This window comes from Vipera berus, assembly GCF_964194415.1.
Source record: "Vipera berus genome assembly, chromosome: 2".
Taxonomy (NCBI): Eukaryota; Metazoa; Chordata; class Lepidosauria; order Squamata; family Viperidae; genus Vipera; species Vipera berus.
The window spans coordinates 107,621,580-107,640,517 of NC_138203.1; the positions used below are offsets into that span (position 1 = coordinate 107,621,580).

General features: G+C 39.5%; 1 protein-coding gene across 17 annotated transcripts in view; it reads left to right on the top strand.

The window, feature by feature from the left end:
* The window catches only part of ADGRL3 (adhesion G protein-coupled receptor L3), a gene marked incomplete at its 3' end in the record, with an annotated part of 400,329 nt that overhangs the window by 138,902 nt on the left and 242,489 nt on the right, over positions 1-18,938 (top strand). The window lies entirely within an intron of this gene.

Consider the following 18,938-nt stretch of genomic DNA (forward strand, 5'->3'; position numbering starts at 1 on the left):
TTTTGTTGACAGGGTGATGTCTCTGCTTTTTAGTGTGCTGTCTAGATTTGCCATGGCTTTCCTCCCCAGGAGCAAGCGTCTTTTAATTTCTTGGCTACACTCCCCAACTGCAGTGATCTTGCAGCCGAGGAAAATAAAATCTGTCACTACCTCCATTTCTTTGGCATCTATTTCCCAGGAATTGAGAGGGCCGGATGCCATGATCTTGGTTTTCTTAATGTTAAGTTTCAACCCAACTTTTGCACTCTCCTTCTTCACCCGCAACAAGAGGCTCTTTAGTTCTTCTTCACTTTCTGCCATTAGAGTGGTATCATCTGCATATCTTAGGTTGTTTATATTTTTCCTGGCAATCTTAATTCCAACTTTTGATTCATCTAGCCCTGCCTTTCTCATGATGTGCTCTGCATATAAGTTAAATAGGCAGGGCAACAATATACAGCATTGCCGGACTCCTTTCCCAATTTTGAACCAATCAGCGGTTCCGTATCCAGTTCTCGCTGTTGCTTCTTGACCCGCATACAGCTTTCTCAAGACACAAATAAGATGGTCTGGTACTCCCATCTCTTTAAGAACTTGCCACAGTTTGTTGTGATCCACAGAATCAAAGGCTTTAGCATAGTCAGTGAAGCAGAAGTAGATGTTTTTCTGGAACCTAGCTTTCTCCATGATCCAGCATATGTTGGCAGTTTGATCTCTAGTTCCTCTGCCTCTTCAAAATTCTGCGTGTATTTCTGGTAGTTCTCGATCCACATACTGCTGGAGTCTAGCTTGTAGGATTTTAAGCATAACTTTACTAGCATGTGAAATGAGTACAATGGTGCGATAGTTTGAACATTCTTTGGCACTGCCTTTCTTTGGAATTGGAATGTAAACTGATCTTTTCCAATCCTGTGGCCACTGTTGAGTTTTCCAAATTTGCTGGCAAATTGAGTGTAGCACTTTTACTGCATTGTCTTTTAAGATTTTGAATAGCTCATCTGGAATACTGTCACCTCCACTAGCTTTGTTGTTGCTCAGATTTCCTAAGACCCACTTCACTTCACATTCTAGGATGTCTGGCTCGAGGTCAGTGACCACCTCATCATGGTTATCAGGAATGTTAAGCTCATTCTTGTATAGTTCTTCTGTGTAATTTTGCCACCTCTTCTTAATCTCTTCTGCCTCTGTTAGGTCCCTGCCATTTTGGTCCTTTATCATGCCCATTTTTGCATGAAACGTTCCCTTCATCTCTCCAATTTTCTTGAAGAGATCTCTGGTCCTCACTATTCTATTGTTTTTTTCTATTTCTTTGCACTGTTCATTTAAGAAGGCATTTTTATCTCTTCTATCTATTCTCTGGAATTCTGCATTCAATTGAGCGTATCTTTCTTTTTCTCCCTTGCCTTTTGCTTCCCTCCTTTCCTCAGCTATTTGCAAAGCTTCCTCAGACAGCCATTTTGCTTTCTTGCATTTCTTTTTCTTTGGGATGGTTTTAGTTGCTACCTCTTGTACAATGTTGCGAACCTCTGTCCATAGTTCTTCAGGCACTCTGTCTATAGGACTAATTCCTTAAATCTATTTGTCACCTCTACTGAATATTCAACAGGGCTATGGTGTAATTCATACCTGAGTGGCCTAGTGCTTTTCCCTACTTTCTTCAGTTTAAGCCTAAACTTTGCAACGAGAAGCTCATGGTCTGAGCCACAGTCAGCTCCTGATCTTGTTTTTACTGACTGTATAGAACTTCTCCATCTTTGGCTGCAGAGCACATAGTCAAGCTGATTTCTGTGTTGACCATCTGGTGATGTCCATGTGTAGAGCAATCTCTTGGGTTGTTGGAAAAGAGTGTTTGCTATGACCATCGTATTCTCTTGACAAAATTCTATCAGCCTGTGCCCTGCTTCATTTTGTACTCCAAGGCCAAACTTCCCTGTTATTCCGGTTATCTTTTGGCTTCCTACCTTAGCATTCCAATCCTCCATGATGATAAGGACATCATTTTTTGGTATTAGTTCTATAAGGTGCTGTAGGGCTTCATAAAACTGGTCAATTTCATCCTCTTCAGCACCGGTGGTTAGGGCATAGACTTGGACTACTGTGATATTGAATGATTTGCCTTGGATTTGAACTGAGATCATTCTGTCATTTTGGGGATTGTATCCCAGTATTGCTTTTCCTACTCTTGTATTGACTAGGAAGGCTACTCCATTTCTTCTGAGGGATTCTTGCCTGCAGTAGTATACCTGATGGTCATCTGAATTAAATGCACCCATTCCTGTCCATTTTAGTTCGCTGATACCTAAGATGTCGATGTTCAGTCTTGTCATCTCTTGTTTGACCACGTCCAGCTTGCCTTGATTCATGTATCTTACATTCCAAGTTCCTATGGAGAATAAATCTTTACAGCATCGGACTTTCCTTTCACCACCAGATACATCCAAAGCTGAGCATCCTTTCGGCTTTGGTCCAGTCACTTCATTCTTTCTGGCATTACTAGTACTAGCTCTCTGCTTTTCCCCAGTAGCATATTGGACACCTTTCAACCTGAGGGGCTCATCTTCCAGCGTCATATCGTTTTGCCCTTTGGTACTGTCCATAGGGTTTTCATGGCAAAGATACTGGAGTGGGTTGCCATTTCCTTCTCCAGTGGATCACGTTTTGTCAGAACTCTCTGCTATGACCTTTCCGTCTTGGGTGGCCCTGCACGGCATAGCTCATAGCTTCATTGAATTAAGCAAGCCCCTTCACCACGACAAGGCAGTAATCCATGAAGGGGATAAAAAATATAATATGCCCCAGATATCCATTTGATACCTCATAAATAAATATTTATTAGATTCATGTTGAAGTGGAGAAGTGAAATCACTGCTTCATATGCAAAACTTGGAGAGACATAACAGACTAGCATATTAAACAAAAGACTAAGTTAGAATATCATTATTGTGGACAATTTTGTTCATTTACATGGAGAAACATTCAATCCTTTCTCTACTAATATAGCTTAAAGTAGCACTGCCCGGAGATTTTTCAGTCCAACATAATCAAAAAGTTATGCAATATCTAAAATAACACATTATAACTAATTGTTGAAAGCATTGAGGGTTACATTCTATTTTTTTTTCAGCTCTGGGATTAAAAATGGCAAGCAGGATAAGAAAAATTCATCAGTGGAATGAATTACCCCAATGCAGGGTTTCTTCTCCATTGGTTGAGCTCAAGCAGAGTTGAATCAACCATTCAGCTGGGATGTTTCAATTTGGATCCCCTGACTGAACAACAGGATTGGTCCCAACTGCCTATCTAGTTCCTTGTAACTATAGGTCTCTATGTTTCCTTAGGTACTCAGGTACAAGGTTTATAAGTGACTGTAGACTAACATCACCTTTTTGTACTGATTCCAGAAGAAAAGAAGGTGCTATCAGGAAGATTTGACATTTTGACTTCTGCCCAATATTTATCAAATGTTAACAATATTTGACAATATGGCAGGATTTTCACTGTGATATCATGATATGCACATTTAGTTGTTTTGCATGATCATGGTTAGGAACCATCCTAAAAAACAGCTTATTTCAATGTGATCTACAAAAACTCCCAATTGGCAAATAATTAAAATAGATAAAAAGCATTTCTGACTACAGCCCCATTTGAATATCCTGAATACAATCAGAACAAAATAATTCAAAAATAATTAAACTTTCAGGCCACTTAGAGCTTTTGCTGTAATCCTCTTCTTGTTTCTCCTCATGGGGTCCAAAATCCTAATTTACAGCTTTTAAGATTAGAGTTCCCTTAAATTTAAGGGAAGATTACTAGAAACAGTCTCAAAATTGTTATCTGTTTAATTCATTGGGTCACATCTACGAATGCAAAATATACACATAACTGAATAATGACATGACAAGGTAGAATAGAATCTATTGATGGTAAAATCCTATTTATGAGTGACACTAATACATATAAAGTTACCTAATACATGTGAGGAGGAAAGGTATAAGGTAAAGGTAAAGGTTCCCCCGCACATGCATGCTAGTTATTTCCGACTCTCGTTTCAAAGCCGAAGAGCTAGCGGTTGACATGACTAGACGCCAAAGGCACATGGAACGCTGTTACCTTCCCACCGGAGTGGTCCCTATTTTTCTACTTGCATTTTTACGTGCTTTCGAACTGCTAGGTAGGCAGAAGCTGGGACGAGTAACAGGCGCTCACTCTGTTACGTGGCACTCGGGATTCGACCCGCCAAACTGCTGACCTTCTGATCGACAAGCTCAGCGTCCTAACCCACTGAGCCACCACATCCCTTAGGAAAAGTATAAGGCAAGCCTTATGCTTCCTGACAATTTTACTTGCTATTGTATAATTAGGGTAGCAGTAGCATAATTTCCCAGTTAGCATGGTTCATTCTGTTATTTAATTCCGTTATTTAATTAGGTCCTTCTTGAAATCAGTGGTTCAAGTGCTAGTGTGCCCACTAGTTTTTATAACTATTCTAATTGTGTGAAATAATTCATTGCATTTGGCTATTAAGAGATAATATTTCTTTTGTTGAAATCCCTGAGCAAAAGCTAAACTTGAAGGAAATCAAAATATTTTTTATTTAGTTATCCCTGAAGTTGCTAAGCAACCAAAATGTCAATTATATTCCTTGGGAGTAAATACTGACATAATGGACCTTCAGATTTACTGGCTTCACAGAGTTCAGGCATCCCATTGGGACCAGATTGTTCTCTTTTTAAAAAAATAAGAGGTGATTATACCTATCCTTAGTATTACTTTACATTTTACAATATACCTGAATTATATTTAATAGCAGTAGAAAATTTATTCATCTATATGCATTTATTTGGAATACATGTGGCTATAGTTCTGTAAAGGATACATCTTTTAATAGTAGTCTAAAAGATGGTACCGGACTCCTTATGATTTCTTTGGACATTTCTCTCCATACATGTTCATGGCCAAAGGAGGCAAAAATTAAAAACAGTTAGGAAATATTTTGCTGAAAATCTTTCACATAAGGAAGAAATGGAGGAATGATGCAATTCAAGAATAAGTGGCAGTTATGCTTCCAGTTCAGTTCTGATTATAGCCATAGGATCCATATTAGAACCATTTTATCTAGAGGAGGGGTCTCCAAATCTGGCAACTTAAGACTTAGGGACTTCAACTCCCATGACTACCTGAGGAATTCTGGGAATTGAAGTCCCCAGGTCTTAAAGTTGCCAAGTTTGAAGGCCCCTGATCTAGACTAAGGCTAGAATAAAGTTTGCACAGCCTCTATTAGCAAGGCATATTAATATCTTCATGAATTATCATTATCTTCATCACCACAGTGAGACTCTTGATAATCTTGCTGGTTAGTGCAAGAATCATATTGTTCAACATGGAAGTATAATTCACTGAAAGATACTGTATTGTGACTCTCTCCCCCCATCTGCTAGCTGATAGGTAAAAGACCCCCATTCTAAAATTCTAAAAGACAATGTTTCATATTATTCACTGCAGTTAAACAAACTCTTGCTGTTGATGTTACTTGGACCGATCATGTGGGGAAGAAAGCTATGTAATCCTTTGGGAGGTGGAGAATAAAGAGCCTTGAAGGCCACATATGATTTCCTATTCTTGCTTTAAGAATGAATATATCAGCTTAAGAATAACATTTTAACACAATTTGTTAATGTTTAGTAGGCATTCCATTTTACTACTTCAGTCTTAGCTCTCCCTTCTCCAGACATAGGAAAGGACTGAAATAGCCCTATGGCACAGATGTAGAGGCCTTCCAGAAACTATTAAAGGGAAATTACAACCTCCTGGGATATTATTTTGCAATTCTGTGGTGGCAAGTGGTGGCAAAGCAATTAGTTTTAAAAGAAAAGAATGCAAATAAAGAAACTTCTGTGTTACTACCATCACCTGCTAAGATAAGTTCCCTCCAGGGCATACAGTTGTTTACATTTTCTTTTCTTTGTGTCCCCCAAATCACTATTTTGCTTTTTCTTCCCTCTTCCCCCCTTCCTCTTATTTCCAAGAATCACACAGCAATGAAAATGTCGGCAGAGCTGTAGCCAAGATACTGGATTAATTTTGACTAGTTCACACTTGATTTCAGGTTTTTGTATAATTTTGATAAATTTGTCTATTACTTTTAGGCCTCAGTGTATCAAATTGTCCTCTCAATCCCATTTCTTTCCGAATCTCACTATACAAATATAGTGTCAGGTTTTCGACGGATGATCTCTTCAAAGAACTCTGAGGCATTGTTTACCTTAAAAGTCTTTTATTAGAGCCATATAACATCGGCAATACTTGGGAGAAGCTGGAATCTGAATTCCCCTCCCCTAAGCACAATAATATTAAAACACAATTCCCTCCTTTCATTGCTGTCATTAATCACATTCTCCAATTAGTTTGAAGGGTTAGTTCTCCCTCCTTAGTGTAACCCCCCTGTTCTTATCATATCTTATTACATTCAACCTTGAAACTATTCCGCTACTGTTATTATGTCTAACTAATTTCTCATACATTCTTCCTTCCCCCTCCCTTCTTCAACTAACTTTAACTCTAAAAGTGATACACAAGTAGAAATACGAAATAGCTGCTTCTTCATCTTTTGTCAAAGCCCCCCCCCCTTACAAAAAGACAGATTCTGTAATGTAAACAAAAACATAAATTAGGAGCTGACTTTTGGTTTGTTGGGGTGTTTCTCATAAAACTATTTGATAAGTCTGTCAGCTTTCACATCAGTAGATTTTACTTAAGTGGCTTCAGACAATGGGTATCCATTCCATTGTATTAGGTACTGCAATTTTCCCTTAAAAATTCTAAACAATATGTTTCACTTCATAATGGGTCTGACCCGCTACTATGAGGGGTCCAAGTGCCTTCTTAGGGGGAGGTCTTAAAGTGGAGACCTGAAAAGGTTTCAGTAAGCTACAATAGAAAACCGGGTGAATTCTTCCCAAAAGTCTGGGGAGTTTCAATTCTACTGTGACCGGGTTGATGATTCTGACAATGGGAGAAGGCCCCAAGAATTTCGGTCCTAATTTCTTGATGGGTAGTTTAAGGCATAAGTATTTGGTCGACAAATAAACCTTTTCCCCAACTTGGAATGCCCTTTGTGGAGCTCTCTTTTTATCAGCCTGCTTTTTGTAGGTCTCAAAAGTCTTTTTAAGGCCATCTTTGTGTTTTTCCAAACTTCTTCCCAGCCCCTCACCCATTGATCAAGTGTCTGGGAAGTGGAGGGCAACTGAGGGTATTCAGGTATGGGGTTGAGTTCTTTCCCTGTGTCTACCCGGAAAGGAGTGTAGCTGGTAGATATGTTTTAGGAACAATTTAGTGAGGCATTGGGCCAATGGGAGTCCTTTGCAGGCGATAAAATGAGCCTGTTTTGAAAACAGATCTATCACAGTCCAGATGACAGTATTTCCTTTACTGTCAGGTACGTCTACTATAAAGTCCATAGCTATTTCTTCCCATGGTTGAGAAGGGTCGGCCACCATTTGCAGTAACCCAGGGGTTTTCCCTGGGATTCTTTTCATGGTGGCACATACAGTACAGCTCCTGACATAGTTTTCCATGTCTTGTTTTAGTCCCGGCCACCAAAATTGCCAGCGGATGAGATGTAGAGTTTTTAGATATCCAAAGTGTCCAGCCTGTTTGACATCATGGCTGTGTTTGAGAGTGTTAAGACAGAGGGCTTCAGGCAAGTACAATTCCCCCCCCCTTATAAGCCAGACCATCCCTGCATGTTAGGGACATCTGATTGTCTTTGAACCATTGATCGGTGAGGAGTTCTCGTTTTATTTTCTTTACCCCAGGGTCATCAGGATTAGGGGTCCTGTGAGGTGTGAGTTGGGGAGCAGTTTGTGGACTGGAGATAATTGCCTCGTTAACTTCTTCGCGTTCGCTTTTGTACTGGGGCAGTCTTGATAGTGCATCAGCTAGGAAGTTTTTTCCTCCTGGTATGTACTTTAGAGTAAAATTAAAATGGTTAAAGTACTGTGCCCATCGCACTTGCTTTGGGGACAATTTGCAGGGAATTTTTAGTGCCTCTAAATTTTTGTGATCTCTCCATACTTCAAAAAGCACCTTGCTCCCTTCTAGATAGTGTCGCCAATTTAATATCCCCCACCTAATTGTGAAGGCCTCCTTCTCCCAGATTGCCCATCTCTCTTACTTTCAGTGAATTTCTTAGAGGCACAAGGTTGCAGGACCCCACTTTTATTCTTTTGCAGTAATACAGCTCCAACTGCTACGTCACTGGTGTCAGCTTGAATTACAAAGGGCTCCCGTGGGCAAAGGTGCTTTAGAACCAGCTCAGCAGCAAATAGTCTTTTTAAATTCTCCAAAGCTGTTTGACAACTCATAGTCCATGCTAGTGGTTGGCCAGGTCATGGTTTTCCCCCTCCCTTACCCATTTTGAGTAGTTCTGTAAGGGGTAGAGCAATCTTGGCAAAAGGGAATAAATTGATGGTAGAAGTTGACAAACCCTAGGAAGCTCTGGAGCTGTTTGCGAGTCTTTGGGGGCTGCCATTCAATTATAGCTTTCACTTTGGCTGAGTCCATTTCAGTGCCCTATTCTATAGCCAAGATAATCTAATCGGGTTTGGTGAAATTTACATTTTGACAATTTGACATAAAGTTTGGCATTCAATAGTTTCTTTAACACTTCTCTGACCACTTTTATGTGGTCAGTCATATTCGTACTGTATATCAGGATGTCATCAAGATACACCAGAACCCCTTTGTATAAATGATCATGTAAGACCTCATTAATCAACTTCATAAATACAGCTGGGGTCCCCTGCAGTCCAAATGGCATGACTTTGAACTGGTAGCTTCCCAAAGGGCAGTTGAAGGCTGTCTTCCACTCATCCCCCTCCTTTATTCTCACCCAGTAATATGCTTCTCTCAGGTCTAATTTAGTGAAGACACTCCCCTTTGCCAGGTGGGTTACTAAGTCCTTCAGGAGGGGGAGAGGGTATTTATTTTCCACACTCACAGCATTCAGACCCTTTATGCAGAGACAAAAAGATCCATCTTTTTTTTTCTTTGAACAACACAGGGGTTCTCACCGTAGACTTGGCCCATTTGATGAATCCCCTCACTAGGTTTGTATCCACATATTGCTGCATCTCCTCCATTTCAAGGGGGGACATAGCATACATTCTTGGTCATGGAAGTTTGGCCCCCAGCAACAGTTCAATGGAACAATCATTGAGCTGGTGAGGAGGCAAGGTATTGCGTTCTTTTTCACTAAATGCCTCCGCTAGATCCCAGTACTCACTGGGGATGAGCAGCTCACCTGGTGGCTGTAAGGCAGCCATGTGCGCTCGCTCATTGGGTGGGCTAAAATCCCCTGTAACATCTGTTGAATCAATGGGGGGATCAGGCCTATAGGTAGTCCCACAGTTCTCATTCCTTTCTCCCACCAGATAATTGGCTTCCATTTGTCTAACCAGGCTAGCCCTAGGATCACAGCCTCAGTCATTTTTGGAACCACCAGGAAGCGAATAAACTCCCAGTGCTCGCCTATTTCTAGGTGTAATGACTCCATTAATTGCATGACCAAAGTCCCTTCCATTAGGGAGCCATCGGCTTGCTCAAACCTCACAGGTGTGGAGAGCAGGTTAGCCCGTATGCCCAGTCTTAGGGCAAATGACAGGCTAATGATGCATTGGGAGCAGCCAGTATCGACTAGTACTTTCAAGTCTACTTGTGCCTCTGATTTAGGGATTATGAGTTTAGCAGGCAATGAAAAAGGTGGGACGTGTCAAATCACCATCAGGTCATTCTCCCTTTCATCTCGCTGTCAAAGCTGGGTAGAGTGGGGGCGGGTCCAATTGGTGGACCAGCGTCCTCCTGGGTGGGGGATTTAACCTGGGCAACAGGCTCCTGGGTAGCCCAGTTGGACTTTTCTCTTGGTGGCTGCTATGCAGGTCTCCTCCTTGTTGCTGGTTCCAGTCTACTCTGCTGTAGCAGGTAGGGGACTGGACAGTTCGCTGCTCGATATCCCTGCTGTCCGCATCGAAAGCACTTGATTGGCAGGCCTGTAGGTGGCCTAGGTTTTTCAGCAGTAGCAGTAGTTGGAGGTTTCTGGGGTGGTGGTTGTCGTTTGGGTTCTGGCTTTGGCACAGCTTCAGGTGGGAGAGGCTTCTTTTAGCAGGCAAGCTGGACATCTAATTTTACCGCTGTCTGGTACCATTCTTGCAGCTGGTCAGGTACAGCTTGATAGATGCAGGCCTGAGAAAGGTGGTCATCCAACCCTTCCCTGAAATGATGAATTATCGATTGCTCAGGCCATCTCTCTGTCCAAGTGGCAATCTTGTGAAACTCCCGCACGTACTCCAGGGCAGGCTGGTCAGTTTGTTTTATCTTGTGGATTTGTTCTTCTGCTTTGAGGGCAATGGATGGGTCCTCAAATCTTTCTCTCAGCCCTAGGAGGAAAATAATAATAATAAACCTTTATTGTCAAAGTACAACATGTGTACATTGAGATTAGCTGAGCCTCCCCCCGTGCTCTCTCCCCCCAACACACAGTGACAACAAACCCTCCATCCTACCACACTATGTGAACCAACTACACCACACACCGGCCTCCCAAGTCAATTCTGCATAAGATTATGTCCCATTTAAAAGCCTAACAGCCCACGGATAAAAGCTATTTTTCAGCCTGTTGGTACGGCTGGCTATACTCCTATATCTCCTACCGGATGGTAGGAGAGTAAAGAGATACCGTCCAGGGTGTGAGTCATCCCTGAGAATCTTCCTCACTCTTCCAAGGCAACAAGCCCTGGTGATGTCATCCAGTGGTGTCAGTGGTGGGGGTCCTTCAATTCAGGGGCTTTCTCATTATATAAATTGTTTAACCATTCGGCTGCTTCTCCCTCTAGGCTGGATGCAATCACATGGACCATAGCACCTGGGTCCAGGTAGAGATAGGCCCAGCGATTCAAATGAGAGCATACTTGGTTGAGGGGGAAAAATCAGTTTCTCTGGGTCCCCATTGAAAGTTGCTCTGAAGGGTGGGGCCATCATTGGTTGCTGGGCCCCCCATCCTGGTCATTGATTCAATGGCTGCCGGGGGCTCCACTGCTGGTGGCCCCATCCTGGTTGTTCATTCAATGGCTGCCAGGGACCCCACTGCTGTTGTTGTGCCCCCAGTTTTTATTTTTATTTATTTTTATTTTAATCCCATTTATATCCCGCCCTTCTCCGAAGACTCAGGGCGGCTTACAAGCTTAGGAGTAGCCTTCATTCTATGTATATGCCTGCTTATTAGGGCTTTTGGCCCCCCCAAGCAGCATTATTACAAAGTCAGCTTATTGCCCCCAACAATCTGGGTCCTCATTTTACCTACCTTGGAAGGATGGAAGGCTGAGTCAACCTTGAGCCTGGTGGGACGCGAACCTGCACTAATTGCAGGCAGCTGGTGTTACTTAAGGAGGCATTAGCCCACTGCTCCACCAAGCACCAGTTGCTGGCGACCCTGTTGATGTTGCTGTATGCTCAGGGGTTGGACGTTCGGGTCCTGCTGCTACCCCCCCTTGCTGTGGTTGTCTGAGGGGAGGCTGCTGATGGCCAGTGGGAAGTCATAGCACCACCTGCTGCTGTAGGCCCCTCAACAGTTGTTGGATAGATGCGGGTTGCTGTCATCTACTCTGTTGTTGGTCTGCAGGGAATTGTGGTACCCTCTGCTGCTGATCTTCTAGGAGACATGTTAGCCACAATTGTTGTGGTGCCTCTCTCAATTGCGGGCCCCTCAGTGGTTGCTTGGCACTCGGGGGTGGTGACCAGCCTCCATGGAGTTGTCGTCCTCCAACTAGCTGTTGCTGTCCACACTTCTGCATCACCCCAAGCTGTTGCAAGGCCTCTGTTAGCTGATTTAAGCCCAGAGGTTGTTGCCCCTCCTTCTGTGGGGGTTGCCATACTCCCCACTGCTGTGGGGGTCCTAGGTTCTCTTCCTCTGTGGGACTGGAGGCCCTAGCATGGGACTCCAGGGGTGGGAGGGCTGTTAGCTCTGCAAAAGGGGGGCTGGGGGCCTCTCTCGGCAGGAGCTGTTCTGCGCTCCTCACTTCTAGCTCTTCAAACCTTTCTGCTAGATAGTCAATTGATTGGCTATGGGCTGCAGACGGATATTTCCACTCACCCAAGTATTCAGTCTCAGATGGCCTGGCAGCTCCCCACCAGTCTGGGGAAAGCTATGTGCAGGAGTCTCTTTGTTGTCGCTCCACCTCCTCTGTTTTTGAAGCCCTTGGGGATGGCAAGGCCATTTCAAGGCGTCTGGAGTCTCCACTGGGCTTAATCCACTCTGACAACCAGACCAATTCTCCTGGTTGTTTGGGTCTAGCTCCCAGCTGGGAGGATTGTTGAAGCTCTTTTCCTACTGGCTTCTTCGCTGTCCCTTCCCCCTCTGTGGTGGTTGCTGGTGCCAGGGAGCTGGCTTCAGGCAATTTTACTCCCTCCATTATGGGATCTGCCCCAACTCTTTGTCAGCCTGTCTCCCAAACTTGGAGACAGCGACAGGAATTCAGGACCCCCTAGTTAGTTTGTAAAGTTGGCAGATTCCAGCTTGATGTCAGGTTTCCGACGGATGAGCTCTTCAAAGAACTCTGAGGCATTGTTTACCTTAAAGTCTTTTATTAGAGCCATATAACATCGGCAATACTTGGGAGAAGCTGGAATCTGAATTCCCCTCACCTAAGCACAATAATATTAAAACACAATTCCCTCCTTTCGTTGCTGTCATTAATCACATTCTCCAATTAGTTTGAAGGGTTAATTCTCCCTCCTTAGCGTAACCCCCCAGTTCTTTCTTATTGTCTCTTATTATATTCAACCTTGAAACTATTCCGCTACTGTTATTATGTCTAACTAATTTCTCATACATTCATCCCTCCCTTCTTCAACTAACTTTAACTCTTAAAGTGATACATAAGTAGAAATATGAAATAGTTGCTTCTTCATCTTTTGTCAAAGTAAGAACATCTGATGTTAGCAGCGTTGACATATAGCTTCATGGAACATTCATGATTCTCAACAAACATTTTATTTTTAATCATACCATAATGATGTTTAGGATTTTCCTTTTATATTAGGCATGTCAAGCTGCCAGCCCACAAGCCGGATGGATCATGCTGAAACCATGCCTACCCCATTGCCAGCAATGGGGGAAAAGTCACTATACATCATGCAACATCACATGACATCACAAGTTTGACATGTCTGTTTTATATCATGAAAATAGAAGTAAATAATTGTGTTAAGATCTGCATATGTGGGACTGATTGGGGTAGATTGCAAGGGCGACTCCGAAATATAATGTTATCATATTTTATCTATATCTTAAATTTGTATTTTATTACTATTTCATCTTAAATTGTATTTTATTTTAATTCCATTTAAAATTGTAGTTTATCAAATTCCATTTTGGATTGCTTTTATCAAGTTTTGGTGACGGTTTGTTGCTGGAACTTTGCACTTTGATATGGCCCAAGGGCTAATCAATAAAGTTGTTGTTTGTCTATTACTGAAAAGAACTGAAAGAATTGGTGCTGACATCTAGTGGTGGATGAAAATATACAACAACAGCTGCTCTATTACAGGAACTGGCAAGGCCCAGGAAAAGATAAATTTGATTCTGGTGACCTTTAATGTCTTAATAATGGAGAACAACTGTGACAAAAGAAAAAGAAAAAAGAAAACATCTTGGGCTTTCTACAAAGTGAGAATTATAAACTCTAAAAAAAAAAGAATTGACCTTTCTGGATTAAAAATACTAACTCAACTGTGACTGTAAAGCTGTCTGCAGAGAAAGGAAAACCCTGATTTTTGGCTATCATGAAAGAATATACCAAGAAAAAACAAATACTTTCCAGAAGGAGAACTATGCTATGTTGCAACTAATCCAAACAACAATAATTTCAAACCATGAGGAAATTAAACAAAACCTTGAAAATATAAATGAACACATCTCCAATTTAACTTTACAACATAAAAATTCTCAGAAAATAAAAAATAGAGAGTGAGCAGAAAAAACAGATAACCGAATATGAGGCAGAGGAGAGAGATTTTAAGATGGAATTTAACAATACAAGGAAGTATAACTTAAACCAGATGAAAAAAAATACAGGAAATTCTGGACATGGAAAAGACAAACTACACTTTAAGATAAAAAAAATAAGTTTGAGAATAATTAAAAAGATTTGGCAAAATGGACTTTGCCAGAAGAATTACGAGAACGAGAGAGACAAAAAATAATAAATAAAATCAAGAAAGGAAAAAATGAAAAGATTTTCAATGAATATGAAGGGGCAAGACTTTCCTATAAAAACATCTTACCTGTTTTGCCTTTTGTACCTGCAACAACATTTATAAGATTATGGGAAGATGCTTTGATTCATCAAAGTATATTGAACAGGGAAGATTTTGGGCAAAAAAAAATCTAAAGTGAGAATTAAGAAATTAGATGGTGGGAATTACCAGAGGGAGTATTTAAAAATTAAGCATTTGTTTGAATATTAAAGAAATGGAAGAAATAAAAAGATATTAAAAATAGAAAGAAATATTAAAGAAATAGAAAGATTTTGAATATAAATGAAGATTAGTTTAAGAGGGATGAACCCCACAAGTAATATAGTATGCCTTGTTTGTTTTTTCTTTTGTGTTTGGTTTTTTGACATGAGAAATATTAAAATGTAGGGATGGTTTACATAAAAGAAATGTTTTCTCTGTTTTTTCTTTTTTTTCCCCTTTTTCTCTTATTTTTCTTTAAGACATGTGATGGCTTGTATGATAAAAAAAACTTAAATACTTAAGTGTAACTAATTTTGAGAAAATCTTAACCAGTAAGAATGTTTTGAATATTGTGGGGAAAACAAATTGAAATAAGAATGTAAACAGGATTTATGACAAGGCAATCAAGATGATCAATGAAAAGAAGCTTTATATTGACGTGGTTGTTATTTACAGAAACTTGAGAAAAATGTTTATATTCCATTGTCATTTATTTAAATAAGAACTGTATTAATATAAGGTTGGCAAGAGAATATTACTGGAAGAAGAGAAAAGCAACTAAAGCTACTATATGGACTACAGAATTATAGAAATTAATGGTCATTGATTGTTTTTTAAACACTAGTCCAGACAACATGATGTTTGCCAAATATTTAAAGTGTATGTTAAAAATTAATAAAACATGTTTAAAAAAACATACACATGCAATTTCATATTCCTTTCCTTTAAACAATAGCTTATCATTGTACTTTCAGGGAAAATATATCATTTTCTCTAAAAGTACAACAAAAAAACCTTTTTCTCATATATTATCTCATATCTATAAACAAAGTTTAAAGCCTCATCATTCAAACTTAATCAAGAAAAAAATCCATTGCTACCAAAAGCAATATATTGAAAATCTTGATCTTTAATCCTTTCAAATAATGTCTCACAAATTAATTTGTTATCATTTTTTCTTCATCTTCTCTCAGAAACTCCTTCCCAAGTTTAACACTTTAATTTTAACACTAGAGCTTATCATTTTCTCTAACCATGCAACAACAATAACAAAACCCTGATCTTTTGTAAGTCCAGAATAAGAAAGTTGTCCAAGTCACAGTTCTGAGTAGAAATTCATATATCCAAAAACAATTTACTTTAGAAATTTAAGTGACCCTTTTACCTATTAAAACATCTACTTACTTCATCTGTAAGTCCTGGCAAATATTCTTGTAACCTTCATTTTTAAATCCCTATCCCAAACAGCCTGATTCTTAGCATTCCTAATCTATCTCCAATTCTTAAATCCATTTTTATAATAGCAGACAATCTAAGAGAAAGTTCTGAGTTCATTGTTGCTAAATATCCTTGAATGCTTCCAAAGTTAAAATAGTTTTCTCCAGTGCTTTTTTCTAAAAAAAAAAAAAAGGTGCCAGAACTCAGAGGTGCTGTCACTGAGAGCGATGCCGGTGTCTTGCTACATCATCGCCACCCGTCCTTTGCACCCCTGCCCCTGCAGCTCGGAGCCACATGCCGCAGGGATTCCCCTCCCCACAGCCACTGTGGGGATTCCCCTCCCTGCAGTTGCCACGCCACGGCCCATGCTAAGCCCCCACCCAGAGCTGCTCCAAACCCCGACCCAGAGCTGTGTTCCTCGTGGAAGTGGTCTTCGGCGCCAAACAGCCTCTTTCCATCCACATCCAGAAAAATTTGTAACAAACATTGGAATTCTCAAGGCCATGTTTGGTATTTCCCAGTAATCTGTTACTGGAAGGAAAAAGCAATCCCTGCTGCATTACTGATCCCAGAGAAACATTTGCATGTATGCAGGTATGCTTAGGGTGCCATAGTTATGGATGAGAAATGTTGGTTGCAAAGTTGGCATTTCTGGATGTAATACAATATGTATATACTAGGTTAATTATTTAAAGACTGAAGTGCAACATAACTAGATTCTAAATAATCTATTTTTCAAAACACACAACAGTCCAAACAGTAAAAGTAAAGTCCAAATTAAGAATATTTCATTCTTAAGAATTGTTTAATTTAAAGTGGTTTAGTTGTAATAGATGGTTATAGATTCAAAATAGTTTTCAAGAGTGTACAAAAGATAATTTTTTCTAGCATCAGCTAAATTAGACATATTACATTGAGAAAAATGTTTCTCATTTCTTTCCTGTTACCTTTATTGATTTCATTGCAGAGATGTTAACATAGGAAATAGATTATTTTGTTATCTAATTTTACATTCCAAAAGACAGAAGCAGATGAAAAATGTGAGGTTCTTTCCTATTGGCTTTTTTGGATTAGCTGTTTTAGATTCTAAAAGTTTAGTTCCTAAAGAAGTAACCTTGTAAATAATTTTAATGTCCTCCTCTAGTGCAGGGTAGGCAACCTTGGCTTTATTATGACTCAAGGACTTCAACTCCCAGAATTCCTGAGCCAGCATGGCTCAGCTTGGAAACCTCTCTCTTTCCCCTCAGCGTGGCTGGCTCAGGATTTCTGGGAGTTGAAGTCCACGAGTCATAAAAAAGAGCCAAGATTGCCTACTCCTTGCCAATACAGGGAGATTTTTTTTTTTTTTTTTGCAAAAAAAAAAAGGTGCTGGAACGCCATTCTGAGCGTTCTATGAGGGAAAAAAGCCCTGGTTTTCTCCATTCTTTAATTGTGGGTCTTCTCCTTTAATTATAATCTTTAGTTTTTTCTTGTTGCTTCTAGTAACCAGCCTTCAGGGTCTTCTCTTATCATGATTTCTCTAATCCACAACATTTTCCCATGGAAAGATTTCATACACTTTAGAGACATTCTCTTTGTATACTTTTAATAGGATTTTAAACAAACCACAGGATTATTTGGATTCTTATAATTAGTTCCAAAATCTTATTTCCAGTCAATCTGGCCTCTTATCCATTTATAACTATCCAAAATACGGATAAAGGGATCATCCAATTACTGCTTATTTCCAAATAAAACATTTTTTTAAGTTTAAATTTACATGAAATTTCTTTTGTTAAGGATTGAAAGAAATTGCTCAGTGTATAAAATATGTCTTTCTGAAGGTAGTTAGTATCCAAAAAGCAATTTAGAAGCCATTTCCAAAAGTGATTAAGAAAGGAAGTCTGTGAACCAATCTCCTTTGAAGGCTTCAAATTGCGGCTTGGACAAAACTGTCTCTTCTGGCTCTAAAACTTTCCAGACACCACTATTTTATGGTCTCACCATTGGAAGCATCTCTATGAAGCCCAATGGGTGATCCAGCTCCTCCCTTTTATCGGAGAACAATTTTGAGACAGCAATCTATTCATCACATCCTCATTCTGCTATGGTTATTGGCTCCATTGGAAGCAAAACTGTCTTCAGTCCACCATTGTTCCCTGGTTTAAATAATCTGATAATAATCCATATTACTAGACAATTACACTAATATATATTTTTCTTTAATTCTGCTGGATAAAGGGTTAGTTAAAGACAAAGGTTAGAACAAAATCTATGAATTTTCTTTGAATAGCAATTATAATGCCAATAATAAAATAATAAATGTTTCAAATATATTGATATGACCATATACTTATAAAAATGTATCAAAACAAATTTGGGGATCAAGGTTTGTTATTCTTTATTCACCCTTTATTTGAGCCACCCTTTAATTTCATCCTTATAGACTCACCTGTGGGGTGATAGGAGGCATAAAAAATTAATAAATGAATAAATAAATATAAATTCATTATAGTAGTTTTTCTTGGATTTTCTTTTATATCCCTCTCAATGAAACAACTAACAATTTTGGCAAGGATTTTCAATGAAGTTGTTGGAATTTGTATAAATCTGTGTAGTATACCCAAGAAAGAAAATATTCAGTTTGTAACAGTTTTGCAACTTCTTTATCTTTCCTATATAAGCAAGGAAATTATAGTTTACTCAGTTTAAATATATTTTGAGAAGATTTTTTCTCAATATTGAATTGTTTGTACATTTAAAAGATGAATGTTCTGAAACAACATTGTACATACCCAAATATATACATGGCCTATGCAAGGCAGTCTTAACAAGTGTTTGCACTCCTGGACATTCTGGTGCAATGCAAAGCACTTTCACTTCTGAGAATATTTCCATGTTACTGGAGGATATTTAATTTAAAAAAGTATAAATTGTAGAAAAGCCACCAATTCTTAGAGCCACATTATTGTCAGATAATATAGTATTTCCATGAGATCAAGGAATAATTATCTATCTTGAAAGGTAGGACTTTCCAAATGTTATTGTGGAAGCATATTATATTGACCCACTATGAGTATTGTAGTGGTTCTCTTGAATAATGACCAAGTAATTTATCTGCTTTAATAAATATTTTATAGGTACTTTCAAAAACTCTGTTATTTATGCTGCTTTGTTTCTGATCACTCAAATATTCTCAACTAAATTCACTTAAGGAGATTTTCTGAATTTTCATAACACTCATTATG